The following is a 17,533-nucleotide window of genomic DNA, read 5'->3' as shown; positions in this document are numbered from 1 at the left end:
TGGCATTTTATTGTCAGAAAAGATTACCTGAATCCAATATGTGCACCATGGTCTACAAGAAATGTATCATTTAAAAAAGCTCTAAACAATTTTGACTTCAAGAGAAACAGTTGTGGCAAATGTTTCATTTGTCTTCCTGGAGAATGCAACATGTAGGCCAAGCACTATGGTCTTACACTCTGGCCATGGGAATGGGTAGATATCTTTAACAGTGGTTTCTAAGATATTCAAATATTAGGAGGCCACCAAAAAACAGCACCCTCTCTCTCTTCACTATGATGGTGATAACAATTATACTATTCATATCTGATGAACTAAGGAAACATATTAGGACAAAAAGTTTACTCTGGATTTGTATGTTATTGATCACAACAGTATCTATATATATTTGAAAAACTGGAATACAATCACAGGAGATATATAATTTGCTCAATCCAGAGAACATAAATTTCCTTATTTATGGATATAAATGAGACCTCTCCGTTCTTCTGGGAAAAAGATTATCTTTCTTCTGTCCTGTTAAGGGAGAACCATCCCTGAAAAGACAAGGCCAGGAAATGAAGACCTACTAGCTTATTAATTATCTGAAGTTCTTGCACATAAGCATTAAATGAATACCTTAAAACATTGCACTGAATTAAAAAGGTGCATCTCTGCTCTACATTTGAGAACTCCTCCCAGAGGGGTGCTTTTCTAAAGATGGAGTGAGTGCATAGGGAAAGTCCACAGACTAACAGGTACTGATTACAAAATTAGTCACACTACTGAGGAGCTACCAGATCCATAGAAGGTGATGGTGGGAGGGTGGGGATGAGATGGGAGCCTGGAAGGCACTATGACCTTTGTGATAGGTTTATATTAACTGAACTGGCAGAGTGATAACCTTTAAAATTCCCTATAGTTAATACCAAGGTACTCTCACTGATGCATGACAAGCAGGGATGTTATATTCCACACCCTAGAGAGAGAAGGCAGCTGTTGTGTTTTGGGAAATTCACAAGGAAGGGTAGAGCTATAATTAATTTTCTTCCTTGGATCATATAGTCTGTTCTCTAGAGAGCAACACAGAAATAGGTTATAGGATTCCCTGGGTTAAATAATTAATCCACGGGGATTTAAAAGACCTTCTATCTGCTAGTCTTCCCTTGGAAGAGGGTACCTGGGAAACTACTTTTCCCCATATTCATGTATATATGTAAGAATGCGGCTTGCTCTCAGTCCGTGTGTTAATGTTTAAGCATTACATTCCAGAACAAAACTAAAGCATTGATTAATCCTAAATTGCTCAGCATGCTCTCCAGAGTCCAGCCACACACACATATACAAACACACATGCGCACACACACATGCAAAGGGAGGGAGGGAATGAGGGAGGGAGAGAGAGAAATACACATATGTGAAACTCACTATATAATGCAATGGTAACAATTGATATTTATGCAATTAATTTAAGATATACAAAGCATTTCACATACTATTATCTCATTTGATCCTATCAACTGCCTTGTGGTTGATAATTACTACATGCATAATTATCCCCATTTTATGATGATCTTAGAAACTGAGTCTGAGAAAAGATAAATAACTTACCCAGGGTTACAATGGCTAGTTTATGTGTAGAGCAGGATTTGAACCCAGGTCTTTTCAAGAACTATTCAACGCATTATGACAAGTTTGGAGAATATAGAAATATAGAATTGTGGCTAAAAGGAATACCTACTGAAGAGGGAGAGAGAAAAATATATTTACCAACAGAGATACCATAGAAAATAACTATAATGAAGAGTGAAGAGAGGTTGGTGCACCCAGAAATTTACAAGATAAAATCCAAGAAATGATCAATGGAATCAAACATCTATAAACAAATGCATAATGAATAAGCACTAATAAAGCTAAGTCTAAAAGTCTTGGATTTTACACAAAATATTAATTACCTTTTCTTTAAAAATAGTTATACGTACATACACACACGCAAATGTATGCATGTTTGTACGTACACACAAAAATGTAATCGTTTCCTTTGTTCCTCTTTTTGACTTCTTTATCTTTCTTGTTCTCTTTCCTGACTTACTAAGCAGTTAGTTCAAAGCTTTTCCTCCTTTCTTCCTTTCCAATTTCTTATTTTTGTCCATTGCTTTTTACTGTGCTTTTTCCTTTGGTTTGTTCTTTTCAGTATTTTTTTCTTCATTGTATTTTGAATGCTATTTTCTGTTTCATGGGTTGGGTGATTCATAGGCAATTAGATAGTGGGCTGAACACAGAGTCAGGAAAACCTGAGTTCAAATCTAGTCTCGGACACTTAATAGCTGTGAGATACTGGGTAAGTCACTTAACGTTAGACTGTCTCAGTATTCTCCTCTGTAAAATGGGAATAATAGTACCATCAGTCATCTAGTAATTTCTCAGTCCTGTCCAACTCTTCAGGACTCCTTTTAGAGTTTTCTTGGCAAAGATAATGGAGCGGTCTAACATTTTCTTCTCTAGCTCACTTTATAGATTTGAACATGGGTCTTCTTAACTCCAGTTTTGGCACTCTATTCACCACTGCCCCACTTGGCCATATAATAGTACCTACTTCCAAGAGTTGCTGTAAGGATAAAATTTTGTAAAGGGCTTTTCAAACCTTATAGCACTATATAAATGCCAGCTATTACTTTGCTGTTATTGTTCTCATCAGTGGAAATAACATTAAACAAGATTCATTACTTCTTGAATTAATAAAAATCAAAGGATGAGAGCAGGGCAGCTGGTGGCACAGTAGACAGAGTGTCAAACCTGGAGTCAGGAAGGTTCATCTTCCTGAGTTCAAATCTGACCTTAGATGCTTTCTAGTTGTGCAACCCTGAGCAAGTCACTTAACCCTGTTTGCCTCAGTTTCCTCATCTGTAATAGGAACTTGAGAAGAAAATGGCAACCCACTCCAGTGTGTTTGCCAAGAAAACTCCAAGAGGGCTCACTGAGATTCTGACATGATTGAAATGGTACCACCACCACCACCACAACAACAACAACATAAAGGATATGAATGGACTATCCATAGTGGAATGAAAAAAAGGCTACAAATCACTAGGAAAATGTGAATTAAAATTTCTTCGCAGTTCCATCTCAAATCCATCAAATTGGCAACATTGACAACAAAGGGAAATGACAAATGTTGGTGAGGCTGCAGGAAAACAGGCACTTTGATGCTCTGTCAGTGGACCCCTGAACTGGTCCAGCCATTCCGGAAAGCAATTTGATCTATATCCAAAAGGTTAACAAGCTGTGTATACCTTTTGAGCTACTACTAGTTTTATAACCTAAAGAGATAAAAGAGACAAAGGAACAATGTATACACATTATAACAGCTGTTTTTGTGGTAACAAAGAATTAGAAACTTGGAGGAGGGAGTACCCAGCAATTGAGGAATGGCTAAATAAATTATGGTACATACAATGGTGTGTGGTATATAATGGAATACTATTTCACTGAAAGAAATAAAAACATAGCTGTTTTAGAGAAACCTGGGAAGACTTGCATGAATTGATGCAGAGTGAAGTATGAAGAATTTTTACTAAACAAATAAATTTGAAAGCCTTAAGAATTCTGATCAACACAATGAGGCACATTGATGTAATATTGAAGCAGGATATTCACCACCTAAAATAAAGGTTATGGATTCAGGAAGTAAAATAAGACTTTTTTATGTCCAACATGTGAATTTAATTATTCATATTTTAACAAAGGTTTTGTTTTGTTTTAATAGCAGGTGGGGTAGGAAGGGGAGAAAATCAATTGTCATTAATTAACAATAAAATACAATTTAAAAATAAATTTGGAAAAATATTCCCCAAGTTACTCAACTGTCAATATCATTTGGCCCAGCTATACCACTACTAAGCGTATGGCCCAAAGAGATAAAAGAAACAGGAAAAGAATGGAAATGTACAAAAATGATTACAGTAGCTCTTCTATTACAGTAGTAAAGAATTGGAAACTAAGGAGGTACCCAGAAATTGGGAAATGCCTTAAAAATTAGGGTATATGAATATAAAAAATGGTATTGTGCTTTAAGAAAGGGACAGTTTCAAAGAAATCTGAGAAAACTTACATGAACTGATGCAGAGTGAAGTAAGAAGAACCTGATGAACAATTTATACAATGACAGCAACATGGAAAGGAAAATGACTTTAAGAGATTTTAGACTCAGAAATATAACATAACCAACCTTCCTGATTCAAGAGGACTAATGACAAAATATCAACCTACCTCCTGATAGAGAGGCGACTAAATTGAGTTTCCAAATGATACCTATATTTTCAGAAGCAGCTAAGATAGTAATTTGTTTTCCTTGAACTGTGAGTATTTCTCTCTTTAGTTTGCACCCAACTGGACTCCTTTGTATTTTTCCCTTATGCCCCCAGAAAACTTACCATTCTATAAGCATGCATCAGCACTGATAGTGACATCTCATTAGTGCCCTCACTACTCTCACTGGAGGACAAAAGAATAAGATTTTCCCAAGTCTTCCATTTCTGTACAGAAGAGGCCTAGACCAATTATCTCTTCATTTCTAACCTCACTGTACCCCTTTGGAGTGCTCCACCATGCCCTGTTTTATCTACCTTCACTCTCCCCCATTTAAGCTTCCTTTGTATGTTGCTTTGTCTATTAAATTGTGAGACTATTTTTCTTGAGTATTTTTATCTCTGGTGCTTAGCAGAGTGCCTGGCACATGGGAAGCCCTTAAAATGTTTATTGACTAACTATTAGTTATAAGCATTTTTTCTTTTCTTTTTCAATGGGGTAGTAGAATTGTGAAAGGAACATTCTTAAAAACAAAAAAAATAAACTATTCCCCTCCCCAAAATAAAAATAAGCAATATTCTCAAAAAAGAAAAAAAAGAAAAGTCTTTGAAGAATCTTTAAATGCACAGAAGAAAACAGAAAGACCAGAGGGAACCACAGACAAACAAGAAATCTTAAGTTATACCTTGAATTTATTAACTGCTTAAATAGAAAAGCATGCTGTATGTGAGATTAATTTTTAATGTAAAATGATTTTTCGTCTTCTATGTTGTATATGGAAATGCTCATTTATTTAAAGAATAAAAAATAAAATAAAAAGTAAAAGATACATTATACTCTTTTTTTGCTGTAGTGCCCTAACAATGTCTTTAGGACAGTTCAGTGCCAAGGGCTAAATCCCTGGAGGTAGCTTGACAGTGGAAGAACATACATCATACTCCAGAGATCTCATACATGACTAAGAATACCTTGAGTTCTGTTAATCATACTCCAGAGATCTCATACATGACTAAGAATACCTTGAGTTCTGTTAAAATTGTCTAAAAGCTCTGGGCAGAGTGCCTAAAATAATAGTTATGTGGGAGAAACCTTCAAATTTTGAAGCTTCCCATTTAAATGAGAAGTGATTGATAGTTTAAGCTCTTACTATTAATGGACAACTTTTAAAAGTTTTTTTTAAACTTTTTTTAATATTTATTTTTTCCAATTACATGTAAAAATAATTTTAACATTCTTTTTTAAATTTTTGAGTTCCAAATTCTCTCTCTCCCTTCCCTTCCTCTTCCCTTAGAGGAAGCAAGCAATTTGATGTAGGTTATACATGTGTAGCCATCAAAATACATTTTCATGTAAGTCATGCTGTGAAAGAAAACACAGCCAAAAAACACACAAGAAAAATAAAGAAAAAGTATCTTTGATTTGTATTCAGACTTCATCAGTTTTTTCCTCTGGAAAGGGACAGCACCTTTCATAATAAGTTCTTAGAATTTTCTTGGATCATTGTATTGCTGAGATTAGCTAAGTTATTCACAGTAGATCATCATATAATATTGATGTTACAGTATACAGTGTTCTTCTGGTTATGCTAATTTCACTTTGCATCAGTTCATGTAAGTTTTCAAGGTTTTTCTGAGACCATCCTGCTTGTCATTTATTATAACAGAATAGTATTTCATCATGATCATAAACATCTTGTTTAGCCATTCCCCAATTGGTGGAAATCCCCTCAATTTCCAATTCCAGGCTCCTACTAAAAGAGCTGCATCATATATTTTTGTACATATTGGTGTTTTACCGTTTTGTTTATTATCTCTTTGGGATACAGATCTAGTAGTGGTATTGCTGGGTCAAAGAGTACATGCATGGTTTTATAGTCCTTTGGGAAGAGTTCTAAATTGCTCTCCAGAATGGTTGAAGCAGTATATAACTTTACCAAAAGTGCATTAGTGTGTCAATTTTCCCCCATCCCTTCCAACATTTGTCATTTTCATTTTTTGTAATATTAGATCATCTGATAGGTGTGGAGTGGTAGCTCAGAATTGTTTTAATCTGCATTTCTCTAATCAATGGTGATTTAGAGAATTTTTTCATGTGACTACAGATAGCTTTGATTACTTTGTCTGAAAATTGCCTGTTTATATCCCTTGAATGTTTATCAATTGAGGAATGGTTCTTATTTCAATAAATTTGACTGAGTTTTAGATGTATTTAAGAAATGAGGATTTAAAAGAAAAACTTGCTGTAAATTTTTTATAGTAATGATCACTATTTCCCTCCAACCTATTTTCCCTCTATTTATCCTACTCTCTTTCTCCTTTCTTCACCCTGTCCATCCTCAAGTGTTTTACTTCTGATTTTTACCTCCCCCAATCTGCATTCCTTTCTATCACCCATCCTTCTGTTATCCCCCTCCCCTCCTACTTTACTATATGATAAGATAGATTTCTACACCCAATTGAATGTGTATGTTATTCCCTCTTTGAGCCAATTCCAATGAGAGTAATGTTCATGAGTTTCCCATCCCCTCCCCCCATCGTTTCCTCCACTGTAAAATCTTTTTTGGGCCTCTTTTACGTCACATAATTTATGCCATTCTAACACTCCCTTTCCCTTCTCCCAGTTCATTCTTCTTTCTCATCCCTTAGTTTTATTTGTATAGATAATCATCCCATCATATTCAACTCACACTTGTGCTCTCTATGTATATTTCTAGCTGCCTTAATAATGAAAAAGTTTTTAGGAGTTACAAATAACATTTTCCTATGTAGATATGCAAATAGTTTAATTTTATTGAATCCCTTATGATTTCACTTTCCTGTTTGTTTTTTTATGCTTCTCTTGAGTCTTGTTTTTGAAATTAAAATTTTCTATGCTTCTCTGATCTTTTCAAGAGGAATGCTTGAAAGTCCTCTATTTCATTTAATATCCATTTTTCCATGAAGGAGTATACTCATTTTTGCTGGGTAGGTGATTCTTAGTTGGAATTCTAGCTCTTTTGCCCTCTAGATTATCATATTCCAAGCCCTTTGATCCCTTATTGTATAAACTGGCAAAAATCTTGTGTTATTCTGTGGCTCCACAATATTTGAATCATTTCTTTTTCAGTATTTGCAATATTTTCTCTTTGACCTGGGATCTCTGGAATTTGGCTATAATATTCCTGGAAGTTTTCATTTTGGGTCCTCTTTCAGGAGGTAATAGGGGGATCTTTTTCATTTCTCTTTTATCCTCTGGTTCTGGAATATCAGGACAGTTTTCACTGATAATTTCTTGAAAGATTGTGTCAAGGCTCTTTTTTTGATGATGGTTTTCAGATAGTCTAAAAAATTTTAAATTATCTCTCCTGGATCTGTTTTCCAGGTTAGTTGCATTTCCAGTGAAATATATCACATTTTCTACTATTGTTCAATCTTTTCATTTTGTTTTATTGTGTCTCAATATCTCATGAAGTCATTAGCTTCCATTTGTCCCATTCTAATTTTTAAGGAACTACTTTCTTCAGTGAACCTTTGCACTTCCTTTCCAATTTGGCCCATTCTACTTTTTAAGGAATTCTTTTCTTCATTGGATTTTTGTGCCTCTTTTTTCCATTTAGCAAATTCTGCTTTTTAAGGAGTTCTTCTCTTCAGTGAATTATTGTCTATCTTTTTCCCTTTGTTCTGTATTTCAAAGTGTTCTTCTCTTAATTGGATTTTTGTTTTGCCTCTTTTACCATTTGGCCCATTCTGTGGTTTTTATACTCAATTTAACTTTTTATTGAACTTCTGCTTTATGTGTTTACTATTTTTCTGTGTGTTTGAGGGTAGGGTTTTTTTTGTTTGTTTTGGGTATAGCAGAACCTGAAATCATTAGTGAGAAGCAGCTATATTTTTTTCCAAAACAAGTTAATTCTAACAAACTGTGTTATTTAGTCCATTGTTTCATGTATGTATAACCTCTGTAGTTTGTTTTTCCCTTTTTACTCTGACCAGACTTGACCAAGATGGTGTGGTGATGTGATTAAAGATCTTTCTCATCCATTCAATAGGCTTCAGGTGGCACTAATTAACGGAAGTTTCTCAAGTGGAGCCAGTTAAGGGAAACTTGATTAGGAGAGGCTTGATTGTAGGCAAGCCTATATTCTTTTGCTAATTAGGTAAGGAGAGGTGTGAAGCCCTCAGGCTCTAAAAAGAATATGTATACCCAGACGGTAGCCATAGAACTCAGCATCTGTGGAGAATTCAGAAGTCAAAATTCAGCCCAAGGAGAAAGAGCAGGAAGTAAGAATGGACAGAGCTGCAGAGAGAGCACAGAGTGGAGAGTGGAAACCAGGGAGCTGAGGGAGGAAGAGAACCCAGGCAAGTAGACAGGATTCCTGAGTGTTTACCAGGAGGCCCCATCAGAGGGGAAGGTTACAGGATGACTTGGTTCCTTGCTATAATGATGTGTTATAATTTCTTTGTTGCTACATTGAGGTGGGCTTACTGGTTTTGGAATATAATTACTGCTATATCAAACTGGAGTTATTGGTCTTGGGATTTGATCCTCTGATGTCTAAATAAATGTTATACTCCCTCTGCCTTCTACCTAGAGAATTTTTCATACTTTGCAATTCCAAACCATACAGGCAAGTTCATGGTCATCCTCAAGGTCATGAATCTTGCCTTACTGACACAGATGGTGAAAATTTTAAAATTAAACCTATTCAAATGCAGACAAAGAAAACACTATACTGCAAGGCTAACAAACTGATTTTTTCTAAATATAAATTTGTTCAGACAAACCTGGCACAGAAAAGTTTGTGCACACGGTACTCCAAAGCCATTTATCAACCATCTTCCAAACTACTCATCTTATACATCCATAATTAAATGGTGATTCTGGAATCTTTTAACACAGAGAAACTGATAATTTGTCAATCAGAATTCAAAAAGGCTTAAAAGACAGTGGGGCTCCCAACTGCATTTGGGAACTGTAATTGTTTTAACTTTGAGCTATGCTGTGTTCAAAGCCAAGATTACAGTGAAGAATAAGCTACTCCATAGAACCTAGAACATTCTTAACTACATGAAAAATAGTGCTATGGTGAAGCATTAGTATCCAAAATGTCAGATTCATTACTCAATGTACCCCTATATGTGGCTATCATCAGATGCTGGGCATTAATTGTATATTGAGAAAGTGATTGTTAGGGTCCCTGTTTCAAACATATCAAATTTGTGGCAAAAATAAGCACACCAAGAAACATATGGCAATTTTTTCTCAACTGTTAATCACAAATTCTCAAGTGGAGGATAGCTTTTTAATGTGTCATTTTTTATATTTTCATCACTTATCCTTCCCCTTATTTGCAAATTTAACTTAAAATAGATAATTCCACTTGAACTTAATATGGTTAAACATTTACCATACTTTTTAAAAAAATTACTAAAAACACAATTTTGAAATCTCCTTTTGATTATACATGATGCTTAAAATCACTGCTATAGACAAATTCAATTCTTCCCTTATTCCAGAATAAACTGTGGATGTCATAAGAATTCTTTTGCTCTGCCTATTTTCTACTATAAAAATTAAAAATATGAAGTATGCATATCTAATCTGTACTAGATTAGTACCCAAGCTTGTTCCCCATAGGTATGGCAATAGGTCTGTAATGCCCTTTCAACAATGACAAACTCATAAGGGTTGTCTCATAGTGGAACAACAAGTCTTTTATTTCGCATTGCTCAACCTGGAACAGGACCAATGGTTTTTCTTGAATCTTGTTAAGAGCTGCCTCTTGGTGCAGCTCTTCCTCCACAATAGCTGCAGAAGTGACAAGAGCATTCACAGGAGACAACTGGTACTCTCTAGTGGTGGCAGATCTCAAGTATGGTAACCTTCCAGTCCTGGGTTGCTTTATGTTGAATATCTTATAGATTTTAAAGCTTAAAAATCTACACTTCCTTTAAAGCAAACTTTTTGATATGATTTCTTGGAGTGTGATTTGTACCAGATTTTTTTTCTTTCATTAAAAATCCCAGAATGACTTGAATGAAGTTGAATTGAGAGATGTCCAGGCATTCTCTGCAGTTCTGCTTGAGTTTGTCTTTGGTATATTTTCACACTTTTTGATATGTTTTTCAGTTTCCATGATGATTCTAAGATCCATGGCAACTGGGCTGACCAGGCTGAAAGAGCTGGCAACCCAATTAGAAGAGCTTGCACATTTGATTCAATTACTGGAAATGGACTGTGGAACAGACATTTTAATGCTGGTGATTCTTCATATTGTTTTACATATTCAACAGAATGCACAAAATATGCACCATTAACATAATGTTTTAATTTTCATCATCTAAAACTCATCTGGATGAATTCCTACTGTGAAATAAGGAGACTGCAAGTCTCTAGGACTTCCTATTCCTGCATAGGTACCTTCAGAGTCTGATGTCAGTAGTTCTGGAAGAGATTCTGCAGAGTTGGTTTTATCCCACTTTACCAAGGCCATGGCAACCTTGAAAGCATCACTGCTATAATTTGAAACATGTTGCAACATCTCTGCTCCTGTGGAAGGTGAGCTCTGAATAATATCTGAAATGTTATAACCCTCAGACCTGTCTGAATGCTTTTGTGGCTTCTTTTTTGCCTTTGTTTTGGCCTTTTTCAAGAAAGCTTTTTGGTAATTGTGTTCCATATTCATTTCTCCTTTCAAAAAAAACATTAGCATCTTCTGCCACCAAATAGCTGATATGTGGATGTCTTGATACGGCGTTATCACCCTTCTATCCATTGCTGGTATCATTTTTCTGTAGAACACAGAATGATCCTTTTAAAATATCATCACTTAAAACATCCAGTGTCCTTGCTTCAAGCAAAGCTGCCATATTTAGCCCCATAAACTGTAAACAAGACTGATTCAATTTTCCAGTATTATACATTACTGCAAACTCCAATGTTGTAACAGCATTCTTTAGAGTAAGTTTTTCTGTTTTTGCTACCTCACAGATTTCTTTCAATCAAATTATTAGTAGCTGATCAGCCACCACAAGGACATTACAAACAAACTCTACACTTTGAGATTCTTTTATTGGAGGGGCTTCATCACTGTAATGGTAATCCTAGATAATGTGTAGTAGATCAGAATGTACTGGCATTTCCAGAGCAGCATGGCTGGAAGCCTCAATCCATGAGCTACTCAGCACACATGAAAATATGGAAGCCCAGCACAAAGTGCACATCTGTGACAGGAGAATTTTTTCCCATCCACTGACTTCATGGTCACATCACAAAGAAATTAACATTGTTTCTGAATTAGTTTTGGTTTATTTCCAGTTTCTGCTGTAACATTGATTTTTTTTTTCATTTTCAAATTTTACTCCATTCTGTCTACTACTCAAACTGTTGACATCAAATTTCTTTGCAACATTTTGTAACGTCTTTATAGGATTCACATCTTTAACCACACTTTTACTCTTTTTAAAAGGCTTCATTTTATTTTTTTGTCTTTCATTGACTTGTGAACTTGACTACCTCGATGAACTTCAGTGCTGATTTCTGATTAATATCCTCATGAAAACTCATTTTATCAAAATTGGAATTTAGAATATCTTGATATTCTCCTGGTTTTAGCTTATACACCATTCTTGGTTTATGGACATGAGTTGAAAGTGTCTGTGTTGTAGGTGAGTTGTAGAAGGTAAGCAAACAAATCAGGGTGAAGCTCCTCTATAACAAAGAGATCACATCCTACAGCATCTTCACCTTTGTGGTAAACATCTGGACAATTGACAGAAATACCATCTGAAGTTAATAACTTTCTGAAAAACTCTCATCACATAGCCAAAATATTCTGTGCAGAGGTAAAGTTTTATTGCCAACTTGAAATGTCACATCATGGGTATTGTCTATCTCATCTATTTTCTCCAACAGTGTGCCAAAATCTTCTTCAAAAGATAAAGAGGACACAGTTGGCATTTCATAGTCTTGTCTTAGGGTCTTATTGCAAAACTGCAAAGTTAATTCTGTTTGGATTCATTCTAATATGGACAGCTCGGTGGACAAAATTAAGTTTTGTAAGTTGAATTCTCTCATACACTCTACTTGTGTCATAGACACAAGATCCATCTGATGAGGAATTATGGAGGTTTGATATAACTTCTTTCTTTTCAGTATTCTTTTTTCCTTCTTCGAGCCATTTTGTTGTAAATCCTTCAACATCCTGGGTAACAAACAGTATTTCATTTCTATTGAAAGCAACATCAGACATGAAGATCTGGCTCCCATAAGCCCATCGACACTGTTTCATGCAGCTGCTAATTGATTTCCAGCAAAACTCTCTCCCAGCTCCATCCAGTGCAAGAATACAAATTTTTTGACTCACTTTCTTTCAGATGCTGAGGATCAACCTTGTATTTCATATGTCTCCCAGAGAGAAGAACTTCTGAGTTGCTTTGAAGCTATCTTCTTACACTGATAATCTGCAAATAAATAAATATCTCCTTTCTTTATAACACACACTGTGACTTGTAGCAACCAAGGACACAGTGCCATCTTTACAATGCAGGACTGAGACTTGCCTGGGAGCTGTTGTACACTTTTCTCCATTGGGACCTAGTTGTCCACTATTTAGTCCCATAGTGTAAACAGCTTCTTTAGTCCATAGCACTGTACAGTGCCTGTCTTCAGTCACTTGAATAAGTGTTCTCCCTTTCAGATATTTTGCCTGAATCTGTCTTGGTATACTGCATCTAGCTAGTGGAGGAATAATACCCAGTTGATGAAAATTATTTAAACTAAAAGTGTAAATAGTCCTTCTTCAGTTAAAACAACAATGTGATCCTTAGCAGCTGCCATGAGGGAGTGGTTCCGACCAATTTGTCCTACAAGCCCAGGGACAGCACATGTTTGTTCATCTCCATGGCGTAAGCATCCTCCTTGACTATGACCACAGGTATAAACTTGCCCTTTCTGAGACAGAAAAAACTGAATGAAATGAACAAAGTACCACCTGCTTGAAGTAAATTCCACTTCTGGAGAACAGGTCTACCAGGATGATGCTTACTATTTTGGCTTCCATGATCCAGGGAAAAAAATTGTTATTTCCCCAAGTGTAGACATCGGTAGGATCAGGATCCTTAAATACCACATGGGCTAGTCTGTCCTTCACTACAAGATCCAAAGCTGACAAACTTTCTTTATCTTGGATATACAAACTAACACCATGCTTCAAGAGTGACCAAACACAATCACAATGTCCATAGAAAATGCTTCTATGCAAAGCTGTCCATCCTGACTCCTTATCTCTCCTCAACAGATTAACCAAATCCAACACTCCTTTCTGTCCTCACCATGAAATGAGGTGAAGAACATTCCTTACAAAGGCATCCTTGATTGTTGCAGCATTGTGACAGTAAGTAGAGAGAAAGGACTTAATCTGGCCTTCATTGTCCATTGTTTCTACAGAAAGGGTATCCAAAGCATGCTTCAGGGATCAACACTTTAAAGCACAGTCTGATATAGAAGCACTCATCCTGTTCCTTTTCACACTGTTTACTCTTTCTTCAGAAGATGAATTCATTAAAACTAGTCCCATTTATTTCTATTAAATTAAAAAGAGAGAGCCAAAGCACCAATATGCTTTCTAGGCTGAACTATGCTGGAGATAGATCGTATTCCCAGAATTCAAATTCATTTCCGCAGGACAATAATACAAAACTATGAATCTTTGTGCAATTTATTTTGGCATTTAAAAAATTTAAGTATAACTATCTATAAAGCTTATATCAAATGAATATTATTAAAATAAAAAACTGTCCACTGTTTATAAATTGTTCCAGGAGTCAAGCACAAAGAGGGAGTGGGGAGGAGAAATCCACCTCTACACTGTCTAAAATCCTTCCAAATGCCCCTAATTGAAAGGAAAAATAGTCACTAGATAAAAGAGTGCAGGCAGTCTCCACAGGGTCTGCATTAGGCAGATAGGGCACTCATCTTCAGTAACAACAGCAGGTAAAACCGAGAAGTGCCAGAAGAATCAGTTCCCAGTGCCCTGTGCAGAGGCTCCGGTGATAGCCAACTGCAATGACCCTCAAACAGCAACAGGAGCCAATGAGGCCTATTCTGTCTTTTAAGGTGTCATTTTCTTCAGTTATGTGTGTACCTCTTTTACCAGGTTGTTGACTCTTTTTCATGAATTTCTCACATCACCCTCATTTCTCTCTGTAATTTTTCCTGTACCTCATACTTGACTTTAAAAATCCTTTTTGAGCTTTTCCATAGCCTAGCCTAGGGCCAATTTATATATTTTTTAAGATTTTTGGAATTCTGTTTTTTTCATTCATTTTTTAAAATATTATTTATTTATTTACTTAATATTTTAGTTTTCAACGGTGATTTCCACAAGATTTTGAGTTACAAATTTTCTCCCCATTTTTACCCTCCCCCCACTCCAAGATGGCATATATTCTGATTGCCCTGTTCCCCAGTCAGCCCTCCCTTCTGTCACTCCACTCCCCACCCCATCCCCTTTCCCCTTACTTTCTTGTAAGGCAGGATAGACTTCTATACTCCCTTCCCTATATATCTTATTTCTTAGTCGCATGCAAAAACAACTTTTTCTTTTGAGCATCTCATTTTAAGACTTTGAGTTCCAAATTCTCTCCCCTCTTCCCTTCCCACCCACCCTCACTAAGAAGGCAAGCAATTCAACGTAGGCCACACATGTATCATTATGTAAAACACTTCCACAACACATGTGTTGTGAAACACTAACTATATTTCCCTCCATCTAATCCTGTCCCGCCTTTATTCAATTTTCTCCCTTGACACTGTCCCTTTTCAAAAGTGTTTGCTTTTGATTATTGGCCGTCCCTTCTATTATCCCCTGTTTTTTATCTCCTTCCTCCTTCTTTCCTGTGGGGTAAGATAGCCAATTGAGTGTGTATGGTATTCCCTCCTCAGGTCAAATCCAAAGAGAGCAAGATTCACTCATTCCCCCTCACCTGCTCCTCTTCCCTTCCAACAGAATTGCTTTTTCTTGCCACTTTTATGTGAGATAATTTACCCCATTCTATCTCTCCCTTTCTCCCTCTTTCAATATATTCATCTCTCATCCCTTAATTTGATTTTACTTTTTATATATCATTCCTCATATCCAACTCATCCTGTGCCCTCTGTCTATATATATGTATATTCCCTTCAACTACCCTAATACTGAGAATGGTCTCATGAATTACACACATCATCTTTCCATGTAGGAATGTAAACAAAACACTTCAACTTTAGTAAGTCCCTTATGATTTCTCTTTCTTGTTTACCTTTTCATGCTTCTCTTGATTCTTGTGTTTGAAAGTCAAATTTTCTATTCAGCTCTGGTCTTTTCACTGAGAAAGCTTGAAAGTCCTCTATTTTCTTGAAAATCCATATTTTGCCTTGGAACATTATACTCAATTTTGCTGGGTAGGTGATTCTTGGTTTTAATCCTAGCTCCTTTGACCTCCAGAATATCCTATTCCATGTCTTCGATCCCTTAATGTAGAAGCTGCTGGATCTTGTATTATCCTGATTGTGTTTTCACAATACTCAAATTGTTCCTTTCTGGCTGCTTGCAGTATTTTCTCCTTGACCTGGAAACTCTGAAATTTGGCAACAATATTCCTAGCAGTTTTCTTTTTTGGTATCTTTTTCAAGAGGCAATTGGTGAATTCTTTCAATTTCTATTTTACTCTCTGGCTCTAGAATATCAGGAAAGTTTTCCTTGGAAATTTCTTGAAAGATGATGTCTAGGCTCTTTTTTTGATCATGGCTTTCAGGTAGTCCAATAATTTTTAAATTATCTCTCCTGGATCTATTCTCCAGGTCAGTGGTTTTTCCAATGAGATATTTCACATTGTCTTCCATTTTTTCATTCCTTTGGTTCTATCTTATAATATCTTGATTTCTCATAAAGTCACTAGCTTCCACTTTCTCCAATCTAATTTTTAAGGTGGTATTTTTTTTTCCAGTGGTCTTTTGGACCTCCTTTTCCATTTTGCTAATTCTGCTTCTCAAGGCATTCTTCTTCTCATCGGCTTTTTGGAGCTCTTTTGGCATTTGGATTAGTCTATTCTTTAACATGTTATTTTCTTCAGTATCTTTTTGGGTTTCCTTTAGCAAGTCGTTGACTTGTTTTTCATGGTTTTCTTGCATCTCTCTCATTTCTCTTCCCAATTTTTCCTCTACTTTTCTTACTGGCTTTTCCAAACCCTTTTTGAGCTCTTCCATGGCCTGAGAGCAATTCATATTTTTCTTGGAGGCTTTTGATGTAGGCTCTTTGACTTTGTTGACTTCTTCTGGCTGTATTTTTTGATCTTCTTTGTCACCAAAAAAAGATTCTAGAGTCTGAGTCTGAGTCCTTTTTCACTGACTGGCCATGTTCCCAGCCAACTACTTGACCTTTGTGCTTTTTGTCAGGGTATGACTGCTTGTAGAGTAGAGAGTGCATTGTCCCAAGCTTTAGGGGCTGTGCAGCTATTTTCAGAGCTACTTTTACTCCGCTGTCGTAGCAAGCTCTGCCACAGCAGCACTCCTCCTCCCCCAAGAACTGCCAACCGGTATTTTGACCCAGATCCAAGCAGGGCAAAGCAAGCTCTGCACTTCTGCTCTGGTCTGCCACTTGGTTCCTCCCACTGTGTGAGCCAGGGACTCCAGAAGTAGCTGACACTGGAACTCCACCGCTGCACCACCTCCATCATCCACAGGGCTGGGTACCTGGACCACTCTGTCACCCGATCTAGCAGTTTTCCCACTAACCTACTCCATGGTCTTTAGCGTTTGTGGGTTAAGAAGTCTGGTAACTGCCACAGCTCAATGATTCATGGCCTTCTCTGGGCTGACTCCTAGTCTGGTCTGTCCTGATGAAGCCCATGCTGGGCCTCACTCTGCTCCCTGCACTGTGTGATAGACCCTTCCCAGTGATCATTCAGGCTCTCCTGGGCTGGAGACCTGCTTCCTTCTGCTATTTCATGGGTTCTGCAGCCCTAGAATTTGTTCAGAGCCATTTTTTACAGGTGTTTGGAGGGATTTGGTGGAGAGCTTAAGCAAGTCCCTGCTTTTCAGCCACCATTTTGGCTCTGCCCCCCTTATATTTTTCTTTGATGCTTTGGAGGTAGGGGTTTTGACTTTGTTGTCTTCTGCAGAGTTTGTGTTTTGATCATCCCTGTCACCATAGTAACTTTCTGTATTTGGGATAAGTTTTTACCTCTTTGCTCATTTTCCAGTCTTTCTCTTGATTTTTAATTCTATG

At 36.6% G+C, this 17,533-nt stretch overlaps 1 pseudogene; it reads right to left on the bottom strand.

The window, feature by feature from the left end:
* Positions 1 to 10,279: 10,279 nt before the first annotated feature.
* LOC118846790 lies at positions 10,280 to 13,780 on the bottom strand (annotated as a pseudogene).
* Between the last annotated feature and the right edge of the window lie 3,753 nt (positions 13,781 to 17,533).

This window comes from Trichosurus vulpecula, chromosome 4 (assembly GCF_011100635.1).
Source record: "Trichosurus vulpecula isolate mTriVul1 chromosome 4, mTriVul1.pri, whole genome shotgun sequence".
NCBI lineage: Eukaryota > Metazoa > Chordata > Mammalia > Diprotodontia > Phalangeridae > Trichosurus > Trichosurus vulpecula.
This window is presented reverse-complemented; position numbering and strand designations above follow the sequence as displayed.